Source organism: Corythoichthys intestinalis, chromosome 5, assembly GCF_030265065.1.
Source record: "Corythoichthys intestinalis isolate RoL2023-P3 chromosome 5, ASM3026506v1, whole genome shotgun sequence".
In the NCBI taxonomy this organism is placed as follows: Eukaryota; Metazoa; Chordata; class Actinopteri; order Syngnathiformes; family Syngnathidae; genus Corythoichthys; species Corythoichthys intestinalis.
The window spans coordinates 21,287,925-21,304,377 of record NC_080399.1 but is presented as its reverse complement, the minus strand read 5'-3'; the positions used below and the strand labels follow the sequence as shown (position 1 = coordinate 21,304,377).

Genomic DNA, 16,453 nt, shown 5'->3' with positions numbered 1-16,453 from the left:
TACTTTTAATGTAACAGTACTTTGATAATGATGTAATCAGTAAAGTAACTAGATTACTTTTTTTGAGGTGTAATCAGTAACTAAATTACTTTTTCAAGTAATCTGTGACAACACTGATAATGAGTTCATTTATATTGGTAATGTCACGTCTCGGAAGTATTGTTAATGTTTTTTTGTTGATTAATGTCAGGCTCATTTTATTTTGGTAGTGGCGTGCCTCCTTGAGTTAACTTTACTTCCTGCCCTTGCCAATCAGGCTGACTGTGTCCACCTGTGACCATCTGTATAAATAGCCTGCTTCTAACCTGGCCCAGTGTCGGTTTCTCTGCTATCCTGCCACGTCCTACGCCACATCCTTGTGTAAGCCCTTTTGAGACCACGATTCATGTTTTTGAACCCATGCCTTTTTGTTTCCTGAGGAAGTAACTCAGTTGATTGATGTCCAGCTGTTGCTGTGAATTTTTGTTGATCGATGTCCAGCTGTTGCTGTGAATTTATGTTAACGTTTTTATAACTGTACTAACTGGAGAATAAACACTTTTGTTTGAGCACAACTATTGAGCATTTGGGTCCTTGGTGCATCCCTGTCAGGTAATTTAGATTGTCTTGCCATATGTTGTATGGATAGAATAGACCATACCATAATTATGCAAATTATTATTATTATTATTATTGTTAATTTTTTTTTTTTACTAAATATTAGACATCAATTAATGATTCTGAGCTAAAAATGTTAGACAATTAGAATAATAAATATAATTACTTACCTTCTTTTTATGGTTGGGTTGAAACAAAAGCGGTTACACGGTGTCTGTAAATGGAGGTCTCCAGGGTAAAATGGACAAATCAAAAATACTGTAGTTCGGGGGCTTTATGCGCCATGCTATGGCAGAAAATAGACATATTGTTCTATCAAACACAAAAATTCTTTTGGCTTAAAATATAGCATTGTATTTTAAAAAGAGGTGCGAGAGCAGAACCAGCCTTTTTTTCTGCCTTGCATGTGTTTTCTGCCTGTTATATATGCACAATATATATACAGTATATATATGTATATATTAGGGTTGTCAAAATTATCGCGTTAACGGGCGGTAATTAATTGTTTTAATTAATCGCGTTAAAATATTTGTTGCATTTAACGCACATGCCCCGCTCAAACAGATTAAAATGACATCACAGTGTCATAGCCACTTGTTACTTGGGTTTTTTAGGGTTTTGTCGCCCTCTGCTGGCGCTTGGGTGCGACTGATTTTATGGGTTTCAGCACCCATGAGCATTGTGTAATTATTAACAACAAATGGCGAGCGACTAGTTTATATTTTGTTTGAAAATTTTACAAATTTTATTAAAACGAAAACATTAAGAGGGGTTTTAATATAAAATTCCTATAACTTGTACTAACATTTATCTTTTAAGAACTACAAGTCTTTCTATCAATGGATCGCTTAACAGAATGTTAATAATGTTAATGCCATCTTGTTGATTTATTGTTATAATAAACAAATACAGTACTTATGTACAGTATGTTGATTGTATATATCTGTCTTGTGTCTTATCTTTCCATTCCAACAATAATTTGCAGAAAAATATGGCATATTTTATAGATGGTTTGAATTGCGATTAATTACGATTCATTAATTTTTAAGCTGTGATTACCTCGATTACAAATTTTAATCGTTTGACAGCCCTAATATATATATGTCAAAAATGCGGGCGAGGGTGACACTACTTCGCGGTTTTTCACTTCACGCGGTTGGTTCTCTTCCCCATTAACAGCGATAAATGACGGATCACTGTAGCAAGCTATTACTTCTTAGAGCACACGAGTTACTACTTTGTGTGAACGAACTACTAATTCTTGGGACATCCAGCACGTCCCTTGTAAGCTAAATACAGGATGCGTACTTTTGTTTCTGAATACGGGACAATTCCGTTTTTCAATGGACGGTTGGCAACCTTACGAGTAACCCGGCTACTTTATTGATTATTGTGTAGTAGCAACATAGAAAAGGGGTAAACTATGAAAAGGGAAAAAACATACTTGGTGGGGAAATAAATGCAATTTTAGAATTAACATGTCAAATATTAATTTTAATCAGCATGATAAATCAGAATTTGGGAATTTACAATGTTTGGCGATAATTCACTGTCAGTCTTCACAGTTCAAACGGATTGGACGTCAATCACCGTCAATGGCAGTGAATTAATGGTCCTTTGTTGACATCCATATCACCTCCCCCAGTCACATGATAGTACTGGCCAGGTTATAATCCTTTCCACACCCTGATTCATATCCCCCAAGCTCCCCCACTGTGTCCCATGTGTATACACTTGGATGGGGGCTACTTTTGCATGAGCCCCTACGCAGATCATTGAGGCTAAATCCTCATTTATCACTCCCCATCCTCCTCCTCCTCGGCTAGATGACAGCCTCCCATTCTTCCCTCCAGACAGCCGGGTGTTTGCTCTTCTTCTTATTCATCCTTGCAACACTGTCATTCACCAACGAGCCTCGTCTGTGTTTGCTCGGTAAGAGAAGCAGTGTTTGTCCGAAGGTTGAACACACAAGTGTCTCGCATAACTTGAGCGCAAAATTGATATACTTGCTACTCTCAATGCCGACATGTCACCAAATTCCCTCCGCTTGGGTAGGCAGTGACTCCCATCGCTTTCAGAGTGGGAAATTGTCTTTGCACGACATTTTCTTGTTGTAGGGAATAAACAAACACAATCGGAGCAAAAATAGAAACCTAAAACTCGCATGTGACTTGATTTTGATATTAAATATCACTGCTAGCCTGCCTAGTAGAAATACTAGTCCTTCTCAAAAAATTAGCATATCGTGATAAAGTTCATTATTTTCTGTAATGTACTGATAAACATTAGACTTTCATATACTTTAGATACATTACACACAACTGAATTAATTCAAGCCTTTTATTGTTTTAATATTGATGATTTTGGCAAAAAAGTCAAGTAAAACCAAAAATCCCTATCTAAAAAAATTAGCATATTTCATCCGACCAATACAAAAAAGTGTTTTTTAATACAAAAAAAAGTCAACCTTCAATTAATTATATCAGCTATGCACTCAATACTTGGTTGGGAATCCTTTTGCAGAAATGACTGCTTCAATGCGGCGTGGCATGGAGGCAATCAGCCTGTAACACTGCAGAGGTGTTATGGAGGCCCAGGATGCTTCGATAGCGACCTTAAGCTCTTCCACAGTGTTGGGTCTGGTGTCTCTCAACTTCCTCTTCAAAATATCCCACAGATTCTCTATGGGGTTCAGGTCAGGAGAGTTGGCAGGCCAATTGAGCACAGTAATGCCATGGTCAGTAAACCATTTAACAGTGGTTTTGGCACTGTGAGCAGGTGCATGGTTGTGCTGAAAAATGAAATCTTCATCTCCATGAAGCTTTTCAGCAGATGGAAGCATGAAGTGCTCCAAAATCTCCTGATAGCTAGCTGCATTGACCCTGCCCTTGATAAAACACAGTAGACCAACACCAGCAGCTGACATGGCACCCCAGACTATCACTGACTGTGGGTACTTGACACTGGACTTCAGGCATTTTGGCATTTCCTTCTCCCCAGTCTTCCTCCAAACTCTGGCACCTTGATTTCCGAATGACATGCAAAATTTGCTTTAATCTGAAAAAAGTACTTTTGACCACTGAGCAACTGTCCAGTGCTGCTTCTCTGTAGCCCAGGTTAGGTGCTTCTGCCGCTGTTTCAGGTTCAAAAGTGGCAGAAGCACACGCCTGTGCACGGTGACTCTGGATGTTTCTACTCCAGAATCAGTCCACTTCTCAGGGTGCGGTCACCTCTTCTGGTTGTGCAGCGTTTCCTGCCACAATTTTTCCTTCCCACAGACTTCCCACTGAGGTGCCTTGATACAGCACTCTGGGAACAGCCTATTTGCTCAGAAATTTCTTTGTGTCTTAGCCTCTTGCTTGAGGGTGTCAATGATGGCCTTCTTGACAGCAGTCAGGTCGGCAGTCTTGCCCATGATTGCAGTTTTGAGTAATGAACCAGGCTGGGAGTTTTTAAAAGCCTCAGGAATCTTTCGCAGGGGTTTTGAGTTGATTCGTTGATTCAGATGATTAGGTTAGTAGCTTCTTTAGAATACCTTTTCATGATATGCTAATTTTTTGAGATGAGGATTTTTGTTTTTTCTTGAATTTTTTGCCAAAATCATCAATATTAAAACAATAAAAGACTTGAACTACTTCAGTTGTGTGTAATGAATCTAAAATATATGAAATTCTAATATTTATCAGTACATTACAGAAAATAATGAACTTTATCACAATATGCAAATTTTATGAGAAGGACTAGTATACAGTAAGCTTGAGAACGTTGAACCGATACGACCGCACATCCGGTTTTACCGGTGAGAGATTCAGATTTATCGATAGTAAAGTTACCATTCGACAGTAATTAGCTATTAAATATTCGATAAACCCATAGTAGAGATAGAATTCGGCTATCGCGAGCACGAGAATCGGCTTCTAATGCCTAGTTCAATGCATTGCTTAATATGATAATACTTTAGCTTTTACTTTACATGCTGCACTTGTCATTCACCACACAGCGCACTTAGATCGAGACCGCACGCATAATATAATATGGACAAGCACTACTCACAGTCGTGGTTGCCTCAACTTCCCTTGCATTTCGGCAGAACCGCTACTAGTCGCCGTCATTACCCGATCGTCACGGGCGTGTCATAACAACGTGAGAGCTAACGAAACCACTGTAACGCACGCTCCGTAGCATTTTCTTCACAGCTCAAAACGAAACTAGTAGTGGCAACGAAGCAACATGCAAAAACAATGGACAGTGTGATCACCGATGCCAGCGACGTGCAGCGATTGATTTTCAATGCACCCAGGAAAACAAAAGTTGGACTTTGAAGGGAGCCAGATCTGTTCGCATGGGACAGAGCTAGTGTGAAGCGGTTCGTGAGTTTTTAACCCTGAAAAATAACCCACTACAATGGTGGAAATTATGGTGGCATGTTGTTTCCACGAAACGCAGTCTACTTAAACATGAACATGTGGATTAGTTGATCTTCCTCAAGAAAAATCTGCCCTTCAAAAAAGATATGGACAGTGATGAGGAATAAGAAATGAGGAAGCACAGGCATAAGTGAATGACTTTGCTGTGTATTAGGTTAATGTAATGATTATTGACCTGTCTGTCTAAAATGCTATGTTTTATTCCCCCAATTATACCAGTCGTAAAGCATAATTTATTATTTATTTATGATAACACTAGCAGGATTAATTCTTTTTTCTAGAGCTGCTGCATATAATTAATATTTTTTGTTTGTAAGATGTTTACGTTGAAAGTTTGCACTTAAATTACTTACCTCTTGTGTTAAAAACACCAGGAAATACAGTAATTGAATTACTGCACTTTATTTTTGCGTGTCACTGGAGTTTTATTTTATTATCAATCCCATCCAACAAAATGACGGTCATATAGTAAGCCTTATTTTTTTTTTTCATAAAAAAATAAAACATAACATTGGTATGACATTTTGTTGTTTAATTTTGCTATATTAGAAATGTGGTCTTTTTATATGTTTAAAATACTGTACAAACACAACAAATATTTACTATCGTATCATTTTCACTCTATTGAACCGTATCGTTCTTACACTGTATCGAATCGTATCGAATCGCTCGGATTTAAAAATGTATCTTTTTTTAATCGAATCGTAACCTGTGTATCTAGATACATATCGAATCGGCTTCATGCCAGAGATTTCCAACCCTACTATACAGTATTTGACGTCCATTTCAAACAGTGACACTGTATGAGTGACGTTATAAGCAAAATGCGACGAAATGAGCAGTGATTGGACAGCACTGTCTGAGTTCCATTAATGTGAAAAAAACAATTGTGTACCATAAAAACAAAATATAATTGATGTCTGACTGTCCATCTACTTATTTAGCACTAAATTAGAAACCTTTATAGTAGTCATGGCCTCAGTCCCAACTACAGCATTGCCTGATTGCCTTCAATTAACCCCACCTGTTCTCAAGCCACCTACTCACAGCCCAGTCAATAGCACTGCTTCACTCAGCAATCAACCTGTGTATTTAAAGCCTTGTTTCTCAGTTCCACTCTGTCAGACCGTCTGCAAAGCCTGCCTTTTACTTGCCTGCCTAGCTGTCCAAATCTGACTCTCGATCCTGAACCTGCCTTTGGAATCCTGAATCCTGCCTAGTCCTATTTGTACTGCCGCCTGCTTTTCGCCTGCCCTGCTGTTGTGTGTGTGCCTCCCCATCATCAAGTGGCCGGCGTATCAATCTACACCTCACGTCAACACAGGCTGACAGGTTGTTATAATTTTGTCCACAAATGATCAACAAAGTGATGAGTCCACGCACAGCACAGAACGTCTCGGAGTCTCATCTACGTCGTGCTGAATCCATTATTGGAGATTCGGTGGGTTCCTCTGGTTTGATTTAGCAGTTTTAACTTTGTCAAATGCTTCTTACTTCAACCGCAATGGCGTACCGCATGCATGCTATTTTTAGGCCGTGACGTTGCATCGTAAAGCGGAAGTAAAGCCGAAGTGGGACATTATAGACCCGCCCTCGCATACAAACAATGTAATTTGTGCTACTTTTTGCCGTTAATCTTTCAAAAACGAACATGCCGATAACGCATTGCTTTTATGGAACTTGTAGAAACGACTCGAGACATTACGACACATGAAGGATGTTTTCTTCATACGTTTCCGGAAACCAAAAACTCGGGAGGAAAAAATGTGAGGACCGAATCAACTTGCGCGGACTTTAACACCTGTAAAACATCCGTGCTGGACATAGGTGGAGTTAGTGATATAATTTGCCTGATGACACTTAATGATATGTCATTAGCATTCATTAATGCCCATGACAGTGTCATATAATTATGACGCCGCTGTCAAATAAAGTGTTACCTATTAACCCAAATCAATAAATAAGCCGCACATATAAGCCGCATGATTCAAAATGAGGGGGGAAAAGTAGCGCCTTATAGTCTGAAAATTATGGTACTTTCACACTGTGTTGTAAAGAACTTATTCATTATATATACCCCCTCACCATCCTCCCATGGGGACCTAAGTCCTTTAATTAATTCAAGGCCACTCTCCCTCGGAGATTGCTGCATTATTAATGGGGTGCTGTCACAACATCACAGTATTATTTGCAGTGCAGTGTTTACATCTAAGATTTAAATGTAATCCTGAGGGGATGATGTGTTTGTACTGACACATGGGCACGGCCTTGTTATCACGAGACGTGCTCTTTGTATGGGTGCCTGCTTGAAAACAGGCAGGGATTTTTTGCCCTATTACTTTTGTGTATGTTCAAGTGTAGAGTCCATGGGACACTCACTCATGTCAATACAGAAATGTAGTGAGCTAATCTAAGGCTAGGTTCATTCAGCAGTTCTTAATGCACGAATCTGATTTTTTCGTGTTTTTCCGATTTGAGTGAGGCATTAACTTGACGGTCTGAACGGGACAAGTCGCATAGAAGGATCACTTTCGTATGTGGTTTAAATCCGATCTGGGCCACATTTTTCCTGAGTGTGGCGAGGGTCTGAATGGTCAAGTCTCCCAAATCGGAATTTATGCAACAATTACACCAGCAAAGGGCGAGAGCAGCACGCAAGACGGCAGCGATGTAGCTGTTCATTAGCGTTAGCGCCTAGCTTGAACTCTGCTTTCACTATGCAGGAGGCTGGCTTGACCACAGTCATAAAAAATACAATAAATAAAAGGATAAGCTTGATAATGCTCGGTTTCTTACTGTTCGCCAAATGACCAATATTTCACTATTGCTTACATGGCCGAGTCAGGGCAAACAGACACACACACATAAGTCCGTTTGTTTAGCGCGTGTTGGACTGCGAATTAGTGTGCATCCGTAATACTTGAATGGGCTCAATGGACAGAGGCAATCTGAACAGGCACGCCCAGAAAAACATATATGACAAAAAATCGGAATTGTGTATTAAGACCTGCAGTATGAACCTAGCCTAATACTACTACTAAATCTGCAAAACATATTTTCATTGAATCCTGTATTAAGGTAGAAGATATTTCCATTAATGTTGGAACCAGTAAAATTCTCAATTTAATGTCGAATTTTATTATTTGATAACACATTCTGATTATATATATTTTTTTAACTAGTGGGGTTGATTTTATTTATTTATTTATTTTTTACTGAAGTACAACATCTTGGTGAAAAAACATAATATTATTGTGGTTCAAATCATGACAGGATAATCTTTAAATCAGAAAAAGAAAAAACAAACACAAAAACAATATTAAAAAAAACAAATAAATCACCTAAACAGTAGACATTTAAATCACAGTCCATATTGATTAAAAATAAATAAACACTACATATATAGATAGAAGATGAGGCACAAACAGGAAGTGGGGAAGAGATAAAATGTGGCACTGAGGTGAGTTGACAGGAGAGAAAATGAAAAACACCTGCTTCGAAATTATTACCAGCAAGCTTGGGAATCTTGGAAGTCAAAGCTAAGTAGTTAATCCTTCTATTCTTTAAAAAAAAAATTATATATATATATATATATATACATATATATATATATATATATATATGGCGGGAAACACTCAGGTGACTTGAAGTTCCGCTCTGAGACCCTCAATTTGAACAAATTTCAAAATTGTCCTATATGCATGTGTGATACGTCATTGGAAAGCTTAAAATCTTTATTTTCTGGGGAAAGAAAAATTTTGAACAGGAGGGCATTTTAAACATAAAAAAAAAAAAAAAACAGCAAAACCCTAACTGGAGGTGAGCGCTAGCGAGAGCAGAATTGAAGACGCCATGATTTTAACGACATCGCGTACTTACCTTGTTTCGACCCAAAAACTCCATGTAGCATGTATCATCGAGTGTCAAGACACAGATGTGAATGGCCACAGCCGGATTTTGGGGGGATTTTATGGGTGAAACATGGTAATATAACAAGGGTCGCAATGCAGAAATCGCAGACATCAAGGAATGGTCAAGATGTTCTTTTTCATATATTTACCCTTTTAACCCCCCCCCCCCCCCCCCCATTTTTTTCTTTGGATCGATTTATTTATCATCTAACATATTGGGGAAATGTGACAGTGACAAAAAACAACAACAATTAATCTATAGTTATGAGGTAGACATCCGTGACTTTTTTTACAGACGCCATTTTTTTCATTGTGACGTAAATTTAAAATACGCGAGTGAATAATTGTTTAAAGTTGTTTTTTTTTTTTTTTTTGTTAAACGAAATATTAAACGTCAATTAATGATTCTAAGATAAAAATGACAAACATTTTGATTAATAAATATAATTCTCTTTATGGCTATGGTTGTGCGATGTCTGTAAATGGGGGTTTCCAGGGTAAAAGGGACAAATTAAAAAAAGTTTGAGGGCTTAATGCGCCATGAATCTGCTTTGGCAGCATACAGACATATTGTTCTATCAACACAACAGTTCTTTCGGCTTAAAATAGTTTATTTTATAGGAGTGCAAGAGCAGAAACTGCTTTTTCAGTCTTGTCTGTGTTTTTCTGCCATATATATACATAGTATGATTTTTTTTTTTTTTTTGCTTGACCATTTCCACTCAAAAAGTTTGAGGTGTGAACTGTAAGGGTGATGATGCTTCAGTGCCATTGACGGTACGTGATGTCCACTCCATTTGTGGCGGTGATTGAGTTGATAATGAGCATCGCTGGCTTTTAAAATGGATTGATATTATCATCTGCAAGAAATGAAAGTGAAACTTAATCATTCAATGACAGCCATCCCAGTTCAAATGGATTTGACGTTCATCATTGTCAATGGCAGCCAATTAAAATTCAAATGAATAAATACTAAAATCAAATGTTTATATATATATATATATATATATATATCACTAATTATGTAACTCTTGCAAATATACCTACTTTTGCACTGCCTTCAATCCAATTTGCAACGTTCTTATTGCAATCAATGAAGTGTTTGTTTGCTCTCGTGCTCATGGCAACACGTTTGGCTCTCTCTAGTGGTCAAGGCGGTAACTGCACCTCCCTCCAAACCTATGATGCGACTCCCTCTTGCTCTCCCTCTCTTCGTGTCAGTTTCTTCCTCAAGCTCCTTCCTGAGCGACCGGCGACGCGGTGCTGGAACAGATGTGAGCATCGTTGTGCAGGACGTCTCGTACCCCCACACCAGCCTCGCCCTCCACGGAAGGTAAGAGAGGCGCGGCCGGGGATGACACATTTTGGATTTCTAGGGAAAAAGCCGGGAATGTTGTCAGCATGCAGTCTGCTGGTGGAATGAGTCTTGTTTACATGTCAGTGGGATGGAGGCTGCACGCTGCCCCTCCGCAATGCAGGATACACAGTGCTATAGAACGAAATCCAAGTATGTATTTTTCAATGTGGTGGCACATGCAGCGGTGCTGATCCAGTTGTTTTTGCAAGTGCACTAATGACGTGGTGGTGCTGATGATGCACGCACATCCTTACGTGCACTCGAGTTAGTGACGTGTGTTACTATGCACACAACACACCTTGCTTAAGTAGCCTATCTCGTACTGGTGCACATAGCATCTTATTTGCATTTGGAAGCGGTAAATTGAATGCAAACATTGTTTTGATCACTAAGGCATGCTGTGGAGATCATGTGAGGTAAGGGCTCTTGATGGCAGGACTGCAGGTGAAGGTGCGTATGGGCGCGTCCTGCCCATGCAGTGATTTGGATGATATAATATACAGTGCACTTGGGGAATCTCATTTAAAGCAATGTTTGGCTCAGTTGAGAGTGCCTGAGGAAGAGTTGTTTAGACTAGTTATTGAGGGAAATTTTTGTTATTGTGGTTGCATTTGCACTGCATGAAAACAAAGTGACTGGGCTAAACCTTTTGAGGTTTGGCAAATGCTCCATTATTCAAGTTATAAAAATTTTATTTGTGCTTTTTTTTTTTTTTTTTTTTTTTTTTTTTTTTTTTTTTTTTATTTTGACAAGCTTTATCTGAATATATGATTACAATTGGCAAAGTAATTGGTTTTATTCCCTCCTCCTCGGTGAAATTGAGATAAAATCTGAGAAAATTGAGATATTTATAAGTATGATATTTAGACATGTTTGCAGCAACCATCCGAATAATCATAATAATACCGTATTGGCCCAAATATAAGACGGCCCTGATTATAACGACCCCCTCTTTTTCAAGACTCGTTTGAAAAAAAGACTTTTTGAACACCAAATTAATTTTTATACAGAAAATAATTACAGTACATCTGAAACAAATGATTATAACAATATATTTGAGAGAAAAAGCAAGTTATTTTGCCTCATTCAAATCTTAATATCTGAACATTTAAATATGTGAACTAAAGTGCAATCATATTCGTAAATGAATGGCTTCTGGTTTTTGAAATGTAAATAAACTATTGTGATAAAACAACAAAATTGCAATAACGGCATTAACCATCAAAGTGAGGTCTAACTGTAACTGTAGTCTTGAAACAAATCTGAATAAGGAAAAATGTTGCAATAAAATAATGCAAACTGATTAAACTTGAGAGTAGCTCAGATCTGTCATGACAGAACATTACTCCTCAAGTTCAGCATTCGCTTCAATGATATCTGGCGTCATCTAGCGTCGTGAATGGGTATGTCTTGACCCCGAATATAAGACGACTCCCACTTTTTCAGTCTTATTTCAATGCAAAAAACAGTCTTGAATACAGGCCAATACGGTAATAATAATACATTTTATTTCAAGAGCGCTTTTCAAACCACACAAAGACGCTTCACAAGAGAGATGGAGTCACAGCACCAACAAAATAATCATAAAAAAAGATTAAAAGCATGATAAAGAGACGTAAAGATAGAACAGAGCTAGGGATCATGGTCGATAAGAAAGCGTAAACAGGTGTGTTTTGAGTCTGGATTTGAAAAGTGAAAGGGTAGATATATTGCCAAGATCAGGGGGTAGGGAGTTCCAGAGCTGGGGGACACAGTGACTAAAAGCTCTGGAACCAAAGGTGGAGACGGACACAGGGGACGGAAAGGTGGAGGATAGTGGAAGAGCGAAGTGGACGGGGTGGATTGTTTAAACAGAGTAGATTGCAAAGATAGGGAGGTGCCAAGCCATGGAGTGCTTTGAAGTAAATGATGAGGATCTTGTAACTAATACTTTGGGGTGCTTTTACGTGGTGACTCTCCGAGAAGGCATAAAATTTCATGTTTGCATCTATATGGTTCCGTCTCCATTCGAACAATGTCGCAATTCCGCATGAAAACGATGTAGTATTCATGCCAGGCCCTAGGGATTTACGAGGTGACAGCCAATGATGCACTTGACCCCAACAACCTCCTCAACCTGGAAGACAACATATCCGCGCACTCCAAGCAATGGCATTGTTCTTTTGCTCCAAAAGGCACAGAAATGGAAATGGTCAACATATTTAAATTAAAAATATTATAAAAAGTCATTTTAAGCTGATGTTCCGCCATATTTGCTCTTTTTAATGTTTAGTAGCACCGCTGTGCACGCCCAGTGCAATGTGTGCTGACATTATCGCCATGGGAGCTTTTGATATGCATGCGGAGCAAGCCTCCGCAATCGAATCCTTCCACTTTGGAGGCAGGATTCAAAGGTTTTAGTCTTCGCATTCAAAGGGAGGAGGTTGTTTTTCAGGGAATGTCGTGCTGGGTGTCATCCGCGTAACAGTGGGAGTGAATGTTGTGTTTGCGGAAGATGGAACCGAGGGGGAGAATGTTAATGATAAAGAGAAGCGGCCCCAGGACAGGACCGTGGGGCACACCAGCGGAGACAGGGAGGGAATAAATAGACATCTGACCCTCATTTTGATTTGTTGACCCTGTTTATAGGAAATTAGTTCTAACACCCTGCACTCAGAATTTTGCATTTAGCACCCGACGCAAAAAACAACTTCAAGGTAATTTTAAAGCATTTTTCTAAATTCATAAGATGGATTTTTCATACATAACTTTAGGATTCAAATCTTTTAAATGAAAGTATCCGAGGTGAGAGTTTATATGTAAATTGGGAGGGGGTGATATAGTAACACTTTGCCACTCTATGGCATCTAATCTCATTTTGAAACTGTGTGGTAAGCGGCTGGTTTTGTTGGAACGGCTCACAAACTCGATGATAGTTCCCAGTTTGCCCTTTCAGAAATGGCTCCTTTACTCTCTTGCCATCTTTTTCATACAGCTGACAACCCATTTGATTGGTCCTTTCCACATACAGATCCCACTGGGCTACTTCAGATTTTTAGGTCAAAGAAAATTGGATTGTGACATACCAAACGAAACACATTTTTGTCATTGTTTTCAGTTCAAGTCAATCACTGTGCTAGTACCCTGCCGCTGCTTATTGTTTAGAAACATTATGAAAAGCTCTTCATGCACGTAAGCTTTTTTTCAGATTTTTGAGCCTTGTGTCTGAAAGAATGAACAAGGCCAAATACGGCGTACTGTCAGAAATGATTGCACGGCCGCCTGTCAGGTGGAGCACTTTATGAATGTTGCAAGTTGGTCTGCCGCTAATGCATCCTCGGCTGTGTATTGAGCCGCCACAACCCTGAGGAAATACCCTCTTCATCGTGCTAGGTGAAAATTTTTTTAGCCCTCTGCAAAGTAGGTTAAACTACCGCGAAAGAACATCTCTTTGAAACCGAACTGTGGTGCGTTGAATTTTGTAATAAGTTTGCTTGCACGCATGCCTGCGCACTGGCTGCAGGCTCCTGATGCATTATGAGGACGCGGCTCCTCTCATCCTCTTTTACTGTCACAACAAATGACTCAACACAAGTGATCTTTTTAAAGGCTCCCACTGCATCTGTCGTGTGGTGGGGCGGTCTCGCATTCAATAGTGCATGGCCACAAGGGTGACGGGAATGGCTTTTTGCTCTTCTCTTGTGAAGACATGCCCCACCATACTCTACGGTTTAATATTTTTAATCAGAAAGGCATTTTCTTACTAAAATGCCCCCAAAAAGTATAGTTTGGGTATTGTGTTAAACGTAAAAGGATAGTTTCTATCAGGTAGTGTTTTCATTTGACTATATGAATCCACATGTATAATACTGCATTCTGTTTTATATTAGGGCTGTCAAAATTATCGCGTTAACGGGCGTTTTTTTTTTTTTTTTAATCACGTTAAAATATTTGACGCATTTAACGCACATGCCCCGCTCAAACAGATTAAAATGACAGCAGTGTAATGTCCGCTTGTTTTTTGGTGTTTGGCGCCCTCTGCTGGCGCTTGGGTCCAAATGATTTTATGGGTTTAAGCACAATGAGTGAGCATGGTGTAATTATTGACATCAACAATGGCGACCAACTAGTTTATTTTTTGATTGAAAATTTTAATAAAACGAAAACATTAAGAGGGCTTTTAGTATAAAATTTCAATAACTTGTACTAACATTTATCTTTTAAGAACTACAAGTCTTTCTATCCATTGATCGCTTTAAGAGAATGTTAATAATGTTAATGCCATCTTGTGTCTTATCTTTCCATTCCAACAATAATTTACAGAAAATATGACATATTTTATAGATGGTTTGTATTGCGATTAATTACGATTAATTCATTTTAAAGCTGTAATTAACTCGATTAAAAATTTGAATCGTTTGACAGCCCTATTCTACATTCATTATTTTTAAATAAACCAACTTCATATGAATTTAGGTTTGTACTTGGCAAGCAACAGTGTAAAAAGCTGAAATTCTGGCTGCTTGCCATATCAAATAAAGGCGGTTTCAGCTGATTAGATGGTTTTTGATGTCCTTCTGAGCCCTGGATTGTGTGTCCCTCGGTTTATACGAAATAGACAAATAAAGGTTGTCCTGGGATGACTAACTGAATCAAAAGGGATTATCTCTTTTAAAACCCAAATAATGGGTAAAACTCGATAGTATAGTCCACCTTCAATCCTTTAAAATGAATAAAATAAATGTGTGCAGGAGCTAAAACCAGTGGGGTAAACTTGTTTGGTATCTGTCCACCCCCCCCCCCCCCCCCCCAGAACACGGGATTGTGTTAGTATAGTTTTCCTTACATTTTAAGGTTGAGTTGAATTTTGAGACAGTCAAATCAATTCAAATGCAATATTCCACTGTTTACATTTTAGTCTAGATGACAGTATATGTTTCATTGTACTCTGTGAATAGCACTGCACGAAATCTGGATGTTTGCCATGCCAGATGAAGGCAGTTTTAGAGTCATTTCAGGTGATTGGATGGGTTTCCAGATGTCCTTTTGATCTCGGAATGGTACGTCCCTTGAGTTAAAGATGTAGATGAACAGGCAAAGATTTTTATGTGCTGTCTAACTGAAGAGCGATTAGCATCTGCCAGAGCTTGGCAGGGTTTGTTGTTTGTTGTATTGAGCTTAACCTTGATCTGGCTTAATTGGTAGGGTTGCTGTGTCATTTAGGTAAATGATGTGATGTCACAACAGTAAAACACAGCACCTTCTCCTTGTATAATATTTGTCTCAGTAGAAGTGAAGATACAGTGGGGCAAATAAGTATTTAGTCAACCACCAATTGTGCAAGTTCTCCTATTTGAAAAGATTAGAGAGGCTTGTAATTGTCAACATGGGTAAATCTCAACCATGAGAGACAGAATGTGGGGGGAAAAAAACAGAAAATCACATTGTTTGATTTTTAAAGAATTATTTCCAAATTTGAGTGGAAAATTATTTGGTCATCTACAAACAAGCAAGATTTCTGGCTGTCAAAGAGGTCTAACTTCTTCTAATGGGGTCTAACGAGGCTCCACTCGTTAGACTGTATTAATGGCACTCATTATAGGTATATAAAAAACACCTGTCCACAAACTCAGTCAGTCCCACTCCAAACTCCACTATGGCCAAGACCAAAGAGCTGTCGAAGGACAACAGAGACAAAATTGTAGACCTGCACCAGGCTTGGAAGACTGGGTCTGCAATAGGTAAAACACTTGGTGTAAAGAAATCCACTGTGGGAGCAATTATTAGAAAATGGTACAAGACCACTGATAATCTCCCTTCATCTGGGGCTCCATGCAAGATCTTACCCTGTGGCGTCAAAATAATAACAAGACCATTAAGCAAAAATCCCAGAACCACACACGGGGACCTATTGAATGACCTACAGAGAGCTGGGACCACAGTATCAAAGGCTACTATCAGTAACACAATGCGCCGCCAGGGACTCAAATCCTGCACTGCCAGACGTGTCCCCCTGCTGAAGAAAGTACACGTCCAGGCCCGTCTGTGGCTCGCTAGAGAGCATTTGGATGATCCAGAAAAGGACTGGGAGAATGCGTTATGGTCAGATGAAACCAAAATAGAACTTTTTGTGAGAAACACAGTTTCTCGTGTTTGGAGGAGAAAGAATACTGAATTCCGAA

At 38.9% G+C, this 16,453-nt stretch overlaps 1 protein-coding gene across 1 annotated transcript in view; it reads left to right on the top strand.

Moving 5' to 3' along the window:
* Positions 1-6,178: 6,178 nt before the first annotated feature.
* cntn1a (contactin 1a) overlaps positions 6,179-16,453 on the top strand; it is a 169,980-nt gene continuing 159,705 nt past the window's right edge. The window contains exons 1-2 of the mRNA XM_057835694.1: positions 6,179-6,465; positions 10,082-10,268. The gene's annotated coding sequence lies outside the window, so the exon portion shown is untranslated. The remainder of the gene's footprint in view (positions 6,466-10,081; positions 10,269-16,453) is intronic.